Raw genomic sequence first — 12,616 nt, forward strand, 5'->3', positions numbered from 1 at the left:
CCGGCCCGCCGAGCCTCCGGTCCCGTATGTGTGTCAGTCAGTGCAGCAAAGCCGAGCCCTCTGTTATCATGGAGCTTCCTGAAACGGGCGGAGACTCCAGGGGGGCGGCCACCGATTAGCTACTGGAAATTAAAAGGCGTGGCTAGACGGCCAGACGTCACCCCAGATGGCAACAGAATTTAGGCGGGAATGGATAATTCTTTCAAATTTCAAAACCTCCATTTCAGGGAAAATAGTGACACAGAGCTGCTTGTACTATGAACACAGTGTGTGTGGTGAACAGGTTACACAGACAAGGCTGCAGGCTCCATAATTCACACTGCCCCACAGGGTCTGGCAGTTCAATTAACAAAACAAATCAGTGTCCCCTTTGTTATGAAGCATTATAGCTTTACAGGAAAGGGACACAGATTTGTTTTTTTTTTTTTTATACTAAGATAAATCTTAACCACTTAAGCCCCGGAAGATTTTACCCCCTTCCTGACCAGGCCCTATTTTGCGATTCGGCACTGCGTTACTTTAACGGACAATTGCGCGGTCGTGCGACACAGTACCCAAATGAAATTGACGTCCTTTTTTTTCCCACAAACAGAGCTTTCTTTTGGTGGTATTTGATCACCTGTGCGATTTTTCCTTTTTGCGCTATAAACAGAAAAAGAGCATCAATTTTGCAAAAATAACAATATTTTTCACATTTTTTTTTATATGAAATTTCCCCCCAAAAAATGTAAAAATCAAACTTTTTAACATTTTAGGCCAATTTGTTTTCTGCTACATATGTTAGGTAAAAAAAACAAAAATCGCAATAAGCGTATTTTGATTGGTTTGCGCAAAAGTTATTGCGTTTACCAAGAGAAAGATTTTTGTCATTTTTCTTTTAACGAGTAATGGCGGTGATTTGCGATTTTGTTTGCGGGACTGCGACATTGCGGCGGATAGATCGGACCCTTGACTGACATTTTTGACACTTTTGGGGGTACCAGTGACATTACTGCAATAATCAGTGCTATACATATGCACTGTTACTGTAAAAATGACACTGGCAGGGAAGGGGTTAACTTTATTGGGGATGCAGGGGTTAGTGTGACCCTAGGGGCGTGCTTCTAACTGTAAAGGGGCGTGGCTAGTGGTGTAACAACAGAGACATACGATCCTACATAGTAGAACCGTATGATCACTATTCTTACACAGGGGGAGAATGACAGGCGGCTTTGTTTACATTAGCCGCCTGCCTTTCTCCCTCACCACCGGGGAATCGCGAGTGACCGGCGGACATCAGGTCCGCCGGTCACATGCGTGTGGATGTGCAGGAGCGAGCGGGGGCGGGAGCTCGCCCCCTAGAGCCTCACAGGCTAGCGACGTAGTCCTACGTCACTTTGGCTGTGAAGGGCTGACTGCCGCAGTAAATAGTCGGCAAGCAGTTAAAGCAGAGTTTGTCTTTTTTTTTTTTATTAAAAGTTCCACCCATTTTTAAAAATTTACTTTTTTATCCAAATGGCGATGCGCACTTCTAAATAGATAAAAAAAAAAAAAAATGTATATATATTTTAATGTGTAAATACCTTATTTTGATCTGTGTACACAGCACTTCCAGTCCCGGCCACCTAGGCAATGTCATCATAAGGCAATTCCTATGGGCTTCTGGGATAGCGGCGTTATCTATCCCCAGGAGTCCATGGGAACGGAAGAAACTGCGCCATGTAGTGTCATTACTGCACAGGCGTGAGATCGGGAGGTGCATGCTGGGTAGCCAGCAGCACCAAATCCCAGAAATAAACACAAGCAGGCTTCAGCTGCCCACAACCTCAATGGCCCCTGCTCGAATGATCCCAGCAACCCATTTAAAAATAAATAAATTGGTTATGGGGACTGGAGCTCCGCTTTACGGCTGGATTCGTAGTCCTGAACAGAGTGGCTCACCCTGGGGGTCCGATTTCAGTCTGAATTTTTGGCTGAATTCAGACCAGAAGATGCACAGACACTCAGCTTTTGGCAGGAGAGAGAAGGGAGGGACAGGGCAGTGGCGTAGCGTGGGTTGTCAGCACCCGGGGCAAGGCAAGTAATTTGCGTCCCTAACCCGCTGGATTTTAGCACTCAAGTCTCTTCCAGTAGATTAGTTAAAGAAACCCTTACCCCCCAAGCACATGTATTGTTTGTTATGAAAATACTGATGTAATTAAAGTAAAATGCATCTAAATACAAGTTTGAATGACCAGCGTGCCCCCCAATGCAGAGAGACCAGCGTGCCCTCTTTCAATGCAGAATGACCAGCGTGCCCCCTTTCAATGCAGAGAGACCAGCGTGCCCCCTTTCAGTGCAGAGAGACCAGCGTGCCCCCTTTCAGTGCAGAGAGACCAGCGTGCCCCCTTTCAATGCAGAGAGACCAGCGTGCCCCCTTTCAATGCAGAATGACCAGCGTGCCCCCTTTCAATGCAGAATGACCAGCGTGCCCCCTTTCAATGCAGAGAGACCAGCGTGCCCCCTTTCAATGCAGAGTGACCAGCGTGCCCCCATTCAATGCAGAGTGACCAGTGTGCCCCCATTCAATGCAGAGTGACCAGCGTGCCCCCATTCAATGCAGAGTGACCAGCGTGCCCCCATTCAATGCAGAGTGACCAGCGTGCCCCCTTTCAATGCAGAGTGACCAGCGTGCCCCCTTTCAATGCAGAATGACCAGCGTGCCCCCTTTCAATGCAGAGAGACCAGCGTGCCCCCTTTCAATGCAGAGAGACCAGCGTGCCCCCTTTCAATGCAGAATGACCAGCGTGCTCCCTTTCAATGCAGAATGACCAGCGTTCCCCCTTTCAATGCAGAGAGACCAGCGTGCCCCCTTTCAATGCAAAGTGACCAGCGTGCTCCCTTTCAATGCAAAGTGACCAGCGTGCCCCCCCCCCCCCTCAATGCCGAGAGATCATCGTGCCCCCTTCAATGCAGAGAGACTTACCTGCAGCCACGGCTTCTCCTCAGTTCCCTGTGTCTCCTCGAGTCCTCCCGCCTCCTCCTCGGCCAATGGCATGCATTCGCCTTTCGGCCAATCAGGAAGCGGGTCTCGGACCCGCTTCCTGATTGACCAGGAGGAGGATCCGTGTGACAATAGCGAATTTTCATTCGCTATTGTCACACAATGGGTAGGCTCGGGGCACACTGCTCTGTGCCCCGGGTCCACCCTTTTTTTGAAGCCTATTAGAGCCTCTGGCTCCAATCAGGTGATTAAAAAAAAAACCCACTCTGTGACAGCGCCAGGCTGCTGACTCACTCGCTGCTAAACTGACTGAGCAGTGAGGAGAGGCGGCATAGGCGGGGCTTGGCTTGCAACGCCACCCCACTCTACACCAATGGACAGGTGAGGCACAGTCCAGCCCCGACCCGCCATTTTCAGCCATAGGGTGGCCGCGCTGGACACCAGCACGGTTTAGGAGATATTTGCAGTGCATGCAGCCGCTCATGCGAGCGGCGCATGCGCTCTGAAGGTCCGGCGGACCTTCAGCTTCCCTCGCAGGTAGCTTGCCGGAAAATGACTGCCGCGCGCATGCGTGGGAGTGACGTCATTGCGGCTCCGGCCAATCAAAACGCCGGAGCCGCCGAACCCGGAAGAGACGCCGTGGGATCATGTCAGCGCCTGCAGCGGTGTCCGGGGGTCCGTGTCGGGGCTTCGTTCTAAGGTAAGTAATTCATAATGAGCTAGTATGCGATGCATACTAGCTCATTATGCCTTTGTCTTGCAAGTTTTTTTTTTTTTTTTAATTTTAAGTTTACAACCGCTTTAAGCTCAGTGTGGATTAAGACTCAACCACGTATAGATGTAGATTTTCAAAATATGAGTGCATATAGGCACTCTCAGAATTTTCTGTAATGCTTTTCAATGGGCATAATTATGCTGCAACTGTGGTTCCTAGCCACTACAGCTGCGTCACTTAGGTCCTTTTCACACAGGCGCCTTCACTGGACGCGCTCCATGGCAGGTCTGTCTCCACTCACTGTGCAGAGCAGAGACAGTGCTCTCCTCTATGGAAGATTGGGTGAAAACAGACTGCCTGTAGTTTTCATCTGATCTGATCCGCCAGGCGGATGGCCAATAGGACCACCATCCGTCTGGATTTTGGCAGACAGGATCGGATAGTGGTGGAGGTCAATGGACACATCCCTGTTGACATCCGTCACTCTATAGGGGTGAATAGAGTGTCCGATCAGGTCCGCCTGAAAAACTGACAGCCCGTGTGAAAGGGGCCTTTTTCATAGTGTTGACCGAAGATCTACAGCAGGTTGCATTGTCAGCAGCTGGCCAGCCATTAGCAGGTGGTTAAAGAGACTTCACATTGAACTTGGCGCCGTCCTATAGACATATGTTGGGTGCAGCGGAAAGTGGTGTAAGCCAAGCACAATATGCCCTATTTTCAATTTTTTTACAATACGCAAGGGGCTGTCCAGCAGCCATTGCTCAGTTTTGATAGGTGGCTGAGAAGGTAAAAATTCAACCAAAGTGCCCGGTTTTGCCTCCGGACAGTGCCCATGTAAAAGGGGACCTTAACAGCATGCATGTGCCCCCTGCTTACCCATGCTGTCCCAGTCAATGATTTTCGGCCAGGACCTGCTGATCGGCTGTAGCCTATGACAGAACAATCCTGTGTCTTGTTTGCGAACAGAATCTGGCAGGTTTTTCTCTCCCTGAACCCTTTTCTGTTCAGGAAGACTGGGTTCACATATATGCGGTGTGGGGCACCACATGTGAATCTGGTAGGAATCGTACCACATTCCTATTCAACTCATATGTGATATCGTGCAGTGCGATTTGAGCCATTAATTTTTATGGCTCGAATTGCACCAAATCTGCACAAAAAAAAGGAACAGGAGCAGTGGCGGCTGGTGCTCCATGGGCGGGGGTGGGGGGGTGGTGTCAGGCAGATCACACCATACAACCCCCCCCCCCACCGGACCACACCAGCCCGCACACCCTATCATTGCCACCTTACACAGGCAATTCAAGTTTCCAAGAAGCAAATCCTGCAGACAGACACCAAGACAGGACTGGTGCATTCATGGCAGGCAGATCACAGTGCAGAGCTCTCTGTACATCACACACAACACATGCCAATGGTGCTCTTTTCTGCACTTACCCGATTTGCAGCGGCGCTTCTCCTCAGTCCAACACATCTCCTTGAGTCGTCCTGCTCCTCCATGGCCAATGGCATGAGTTCGCCTTTCGGCCAATGGGGAAACGGGTCTCGGACCCAATCCCTAAATAGCCAGGAGGAGGATCCATGTGACAATAGTGAATATTCATTCGCTATTGTCACACAAATGGGTGGGCTCGAGGCGCAGTGCTCTGCGCCCCGAGCCCACCCTTTTCTGAAGCCTATTAGAGCCTCTGGCTCTAATCACGCGCTTCAGGGAAAAAAAAAAAAAAAAACCCATTGAATTCCATGCGTCCGGCGCCCCACATGTAGATTAGGGGGCCGGATGCATGGATGGGGGGCGGCGCCCTTGCGCCCCAACCGCCACTGTGCAGGACCCTTTTTTTCCTACACTGGAATCAGATTGCATGAGTGTTCACACCTATGTGATCCAACTTGGTCAATCACATTGCGTATTAAGAACCGTTTTGGGTTGTCATTAACTTAACATTGACACCTGCTGCGGTTCACATAAAGACTGTGATTTTAATGTGGTGCAGGAAACGCACAGGATTCATTGCGTTTTCCACACTACTTATATTTGAACCAAGCCGAAGAGAAGAACGCAGGATCACAGTGAGTAAAAGCAGCACATACACACCAAATCGCACGATTTAGACACATTTAACCCCTTGACTAACCAGCCAGTTTCATTAGTACACAGTGTCAGTGTACAGCATTCATCACTGATCACTGTATTCATGTAGACTGGTAAATAGCTAGTGTGCAGCTCAGACTCGGTAGAAAGTGAGTATGCAAACCAGTGTGTCCGCAACTGCTGCTCAGAGTACTGGCAGGGGACGGAGCACGTTCTGGCTCCTGCAGTAGCTTGAATAAAGAAGGGTGACTCTTGAATGCTGCATATCTATAGTGTCCTACAGAGATGAGTGGAGTGGCAAACTCAGCCTGGGGTCTGACTAGGCCAAGCCCCCAACAAATTTCACCCTAACCCCCCCCCCCGGAGCTTAGTCATGGGGAACTGTATTCATGTAACTAGCGACATCAGATAGCATCAGGGTCAGTTAGCGTTCCTCCCAGCCAGGGTCAGTTAGCGCTACTTTACCCACACACTATTGCAGTCACACTAAGTTGCTGATCACTGCCATTGCTAGTATTGTGTCTGAACGGTATTTCATAGTTACATAGTAGGTGAGGTTGAATAAAGACAATAGTCCATCCAGTTCAACCTGTGTAGGTGTGTGTGGCTGTACTCATCTCACATACCCCTGAATGTTCTGATCCTTGAGATGTAAGTCTAAGAGCCTTTTGAAAGCCACCATACTACCCGCGGAAACCACCTCTTGTGGTCTAAGAGAATTCCACAATCTTGTAGCCCTAACAGTAAAGAACCCCCCACGTTGCCTGTGGTTAAAACGCTTCTCCTCTAATCGCATTGTATGCCCTCGAGTCCTCATGCAATCCCTTCAAATGAACAGCTTTTTTTCTAAGCTGGGATCCCCATTAAGATATTTATAAATTGCTATCATGTCCCCCCTCAGACATCTCTTCTCCAGGGAGAATAAATCGAGCGATTGTAGACGCTCTTCATAGTCAAGGTCCTCCAATCCCCTAATTAGTTTAGTTGCCCTTCTCTGGACTCTCTCCAGCTCCAACACATCCCTCCTGAGGACTGGCGACCAGAATTGGACAGAATACTCCAGATGCGGTCGGACCAGAGTTTTATAAAGTGGAAGGATTATAGTCTTATCTCTGGAATACATCCCTTTCTTTATGCATGCTAATAATCTGCTGGCTTTGGCAGCTGCCGCTTGACATTGCATGCTGTTGCCTAATCTATCATCAACCAAGACTCCCAGATCCTTCTCCATTTTTGATTCCCCCAAGGGTTCCCCTCCTAACGTGTATTGTGTTTTTATGTTTTTAGTCCCCAAGTGCAAAACCTTACACTTCTCCACGTTAAACCTCATTTGCCATGTCGTTGCCCACTCTGTAATTTTGTCCAGGTTATTCTGTAGGATATCTGCTTCATGCTGTGCAGTTATTGCCCTGGCCAATTTTGTGTCATCTGCAAAAACTGATAACGCACTACTGATCCCGTCCTCAATGCTGTTTATGAATAAATTGAACAAGGTTGGTCCCAGGACTGAGCCCTGGGGCACCCCGCTTACAACCTCAGACCAGTCTGAGTATGCGCTGTTTATTACCACCCTTTGGACACGCCCTTTAAGCCAATTCCGTATCCAAGAGCAAACTCTGCTGTCGATACCTGCAGACCTTATTTTATAAATTAAGCGCTTTTGGGGAACTGTATCAAACGCCTTAGCGAAATCCAAGTACACCACATCCACTGGTCTCCCCCTATCTAGCTCACAGCTTACCTCCTCGTAGAATGCTAAGAGATTGGTTTGACAAGAACGCCCATTTGTAAACCCGTGCTGATTACTGCTGATGATGTTGTTGTCTTTAGCAAACTCTACGATATAGTCCCTTATCATCCCCTCCAGAAGTTTACATACTATTGATGTCAAACTGACAGGCCTATAATTTCCCGGGATATGCCTCTGGCCCTTTTTGAATATCAGAATCACGTTAGTTTTCTTCCAATCCCCTGGTACATCTCCTGTCCTAATACTGTCAGCAAAGATCAGGAACAGTGGTCTGGATATAACCTTACTGAGTTCCTTGAGTACTCTCGGATGTATGCCATCCGGGCCTGGTGATTTGTTTGTGTTAAGTTTATCCAGCCTTTCCCTGATTTCACCCTCTGTTAGCCATAGTGGCAAATCCTGTGTATTACTACTAACCATACAGTCATGGTCAGTGTACCCCTCCGTTTCCTGTGTAAAGACAGACGAGAAAAAAGCATTCAGCACGGTTGCTTTTTCAGTGTCCTCTGTAACCATCCCCCCATCATCGCTAATTATGTGTGCAATATGCTCTGCCCTAGTTTTTTTGCTGTTGATATATTTAAAGAATTTCTTTGGGTTTTTTTTACTATCCTCCGCTATTTGTCTCTCAAAGTTGATTTTAGCCATTTTGATTTCGTGTTTACTTTTCTTATTTGCCTCCTTGTATTGCTCGAAAGCCAATACTGTGCCCTCTGATTTATATTTCTTGTAAGCCAATTTTTTTCCCCTAATAAGTTTTTTAACGCTACGGTTTAGCCAGCCAGGTTTGGCTTTGTCTCTTCTAAATTTATTTCCCATAGGAATGCACTGCAAGATGCCTTTGCCTAATATGTTCCTAAAGCATTCCCATTTTTCCTCTGTGGTCAGGGATCCCAGGGTTTGGTCCCAGTTTACCCTTTCCATCAATGAGTACAATTTTGGAAAGTTTGCCCTTCTGAAGTTTAGGGTTCTTATGTTCCCCACTTGCCTTGTTATATTGTTATTTATACTAAATGTTATCCTGTGATCGCTAGAGCCCAGGTTGTCCTGGACTACTACCTCCAAGATTATGTCTGGGTCATTAGTGATCAATAGATCCAGGACTGCATTTTCTCTAGTCGGAGAATCCACCAACTGTGACATGTAATTATCCAGTAAGGTTTCTGTGAATAGGCGGGCCTTCTGTGAGTGTGCAGTCCCCTCATCCCAGTCAATGTCGGGATAATTAAAGTCCCCCAATATGATGACTGATCCCAATTTTGCCACTTTACTCATTAGTGCTAAGGATTCCAGCTCTACCTCCTCCCCTTGGTTAGGTGGCCTAAAGCAAACCCCCACAATTACTTTCCCCTTTTCTCCTTCCCTATGGAGTTCAACCCACACAGATTCTAACTCCATACTCATCCCTTCCGTAATGTCACTCCTTTCTATCACCTTTATATTGTTCTTGACATAGAGACATACCCCTCCCCCTCTTTTTCCTACCCTGTCCTTCCGGTACACCGAATACCCTTGGATATTGGCCAGCCAGTCATGTGAGGGGTCGAACCAAGTCTCTGTTATTCCCACAAGGTCTATGTCCTCCTCATGTACTAATATTTCCAACTCATCCATTTTATTAGCTAGGCTCCTGGCATTAGCATATACCCCTCTTAGTTTCAAGTGCAGTGTTAATATAATTTTCTCAAGTCGTCTTCCAGGACATCCCATGAGACCTACGGCTCCTCCTACCAGGACAGGAAACACGTTTAAATCCAAATCAGATATAAGGCGGTCCTCCAGTCCTCACACTTCAGTATTAGCGTTTCCTCCGGACAGGTGGTAACATGTTTCCTGGAACCTGATCTCCTAGTCTCATGGTCTGTCCTTTTGAAGACTTGGAAAGAATTTACTTACTTCTCCTAGCCCAAGTGTGGTACCTCTGCTTTACAGGTCAGGGAAGGGGGGGCGCTTTTCTACTGTCCTTAAAGGCTACAATCGTCGCTGATGTCAGGAAGGCGGGGGGAGTCCTTTCCACCTCAGTGGCAGCGTACTTGGAGCAGCCAGGTTGTGTTCCCGCGATTGCTGCTAATTTTAAAATTGGCACCATGCAGGGCGGAAGGGGTCGAACCTGGCCTAAGGAAGTGACGGGGTCACTTCCGGTTGCAGTGACATCACCAGCAGACGCCGGAAACGATGGTTCCAGTTTTCCAAGGCGCGAACAGGAGATAACTGGGCAGCCAGTGTTTAGGTGAGACCCAGCGGACGCTGCGGAACACCAACAGAGCGGGATGGATTCCTCTGCAGTAACCGCTCAAGCAGTGGAAGCGGGCTCTGGCACCAGCACCTCTCAGGTAAGCTTGGGGGAGTCTTCCCTCTTGCAAAGCCTGTAGGGATTTCCTTTTCCTCCATAGATGATTTGGGGGCTGGTAAAGGGGGGGGGGGGGGCACTTTCTCACTCCTAGCACAAAGGGGTTTATTTTGGAGCCTGTTTAAAGGGGGTCTTAATTTCAGAAAATACTCTTTTTTGTTATAGACCCAGGCTCAAGACAAGGCCCAGACACAGCCCCCCAAAAAGAAATGTGCCGATGGCAGAACAAAGCTAAGTCTCACATGGAGCAAAACAGTGTGGAGCAAAACAGCTTGGTTAACCACTTGCCGACTGCCGCAAGACTATATCTACGGCAGAAGTCAGCCCCTCACAGGCAAAGTGATGTAGGGGTAACATCACTAGCCTGTGAGGCTCTAGGGGGCGAGCGCGTGCCGCCGGAGGCGCGCTCCCGCCCCCGCTCGTGTGACCGCTGGACCCGATGTCCGCCGGTCACTCGCGATCGTCGGGTGGAGAGGGAGAGGGAGAAGGGCAGGCGGCTAATGTAAACAAAGCCGCCTGTCATTCTCCCCTGTGTAAGAACAGAGATCATACGGTCCTGCTATGCAGGATCGTATTTCTCTGTTGTTACACAAACAGCCACATCCCTTCACAGTTAGAAGCACGCCCCTAGAGACACACTTAACCCCTCCTTCTGCAATAAAGTTAACCCCTTCCCTGCCAGTGTAATTTTTACAGTAACAGTGCATATTTTTAGCACTGATTACTGTAGTAATGTCACTGGTACTCCCAAAAGTGTCAAAAATGTCAGTCAAGGGTCCGATCTGTCCGCCGCAATGTTGCAGTCCTCGTAAAAAAAAAAAAAAAAAAAAAGACAAAAATCTTTCCCTTAGTAAACGCAATAACTTTTGCGCAAACCAATCAAAATACGCTTATTGCGATTTTTTTTACCAAACATATGTAGCCGAAAACAAATTGGCCTAAAATGTTAACAAATTTTGATTTTTACATTTTTTTTTGGAATTTCATATAAAAAAAAATGTGAAAAATATTGTTATTTTTGCAAAATTGTCGCTCTTTTTTTTGTTTATAGCGCATGATCAAAAAAAAAAAAAAAAAAAAAAAAAAAAAAAAAAAAAAATCGCACAGGTGATCAAATACCACCTAAAGAAAGCTCTGTTTGTGTGAAAAAAAGGACGTCAATTTTATTTGGGTACATCGTTGCACGACCGCGCAATTGTCCGTTAAAGTCACGCAGTGCCGAATCGCAAAATAGGCCCTGGTCAGGAAGGGGGTAATCTTCCGGGGCTTAAGTGGTTAAGGATGACCCAGCCATATCCTCCCAGAGGATGCTGACTTCCGTTAGGGATGAGTTAACCTCTACCTTTAGCTCTTTTAAAACCCTCATAGATAAGTTACAGACTCCTGTACAGTCTCAAACCTCAAGGCCTAGTTCCAATCAAACACAGTGTGTGTGGTGATGACACGAGGGAGGAGTTGGAGTCCCCTCATTTGAGGAATCAGGCTCAGGGGAAGAACCTAAGAATAGGGAATCCAGCAGAGGTTCCAGATTTAAATTGTCTCTTGAAGATGTGGAGGAATTACTTAAAGCCGCCTATGTCACATTATAAATTGAGGAGGAGAAGGTGCAATTGTCTAAGCACGATCTTATGTACTTATGTATACAATGCATAAGAAAAAGGCCAGGGTTTTCCCTGTGCACAGCTCCCTTCTGGATACAATTAAATTAGAATGGGAGAATCCTGAAAGGAAACTATTTTTCTCTATTAATTTAAAGAGGAGGTTCCCTCTTAATGAAGACGCAGCACAGCCATGGAACAAGATTCCTAGACTAAATGCCCCTCTTTCAAGGATTTCAAAAAATACGGATTTAGCCTTTAAGGACATGGGTACACTTAAAGACCCAATGGATAAGAGAGGGGATATTTTGCTACGAAGAGCCTGGGAAGCCTCAGTTACGAGTCTAAAGCTGGATACACACTATCCAACTTTTGTGGTTAGATTTCCTTCAGATTTACCTTTTCTATGTAGCGCAAGGGCCTGCCAGATTGCATACAAATTGAAAGTGTTTAGGTTTGACCTCATATTATATGGTTTTGGTAAGTCTAAAGGAAAAAGTCTTCAGAAAATCTTATAGTGTGTATGGCCCATAAAACCGGCCTTAGCATTCACTTGTGTAGCCAGACATCTCGAGTTATGGCTTTCACAAATTCAGTCTCACCTATCTGCCCGAACCCCAAGGGATCAGATCTTTAAATCTTTCCCTCTTCTATTTCAGGCAGTTGGATATCTGGCCGATTCTTCCGCTGAATCAGAATGACAGCCAGGACTTCGGCGTTGGTTAATTCAGCCAGAAGAAGTCTCTGGCTTAAAACATGGGTGGAAGACTGTACCTCCAAACTATGCCTCTGTGGTCTTCCCTTAACCGGTGACCATCTATTTGGTCCTGGGTAAGCAGAAGCTCTGGAATGTACTGCTGATAAAAAAGTTGTTTCCAGATAATAAAAGATCCCCGTATCCCAGGAAGTTTTTTTGGGGGAGGGGCAGAGCCCAAGAAACATTGGACTGGCCACAAAGGCAAGGGTGTGGGGTGTCTTGTTTAACCCTCCTCAACCCTCCGAAGCTGCAATGACTCCTTTCGCAGAGTGGGAGGAAAATGAAGGGTCTTCCTCCCACAGTGGAAGGAAATTACGTTAAGCCCTATTATTTTGGACCTGGTGTCCAAAGGCCACATTCCTCGGTAGGAAGTCAAAGGAGCATTACGCTCG

This window comes from Pelophylax lessonae, assembly GCF_965119305.1.
Source record: "Pelophylax lessonae genome assembly, chromosome: 4".
Classification (NCBI taxonomy): Eukaryota; Metazoa; Chordata; class Amphibia; order Anura; family Ranidae; genus Pelophylax; species Pelophylax lessonae.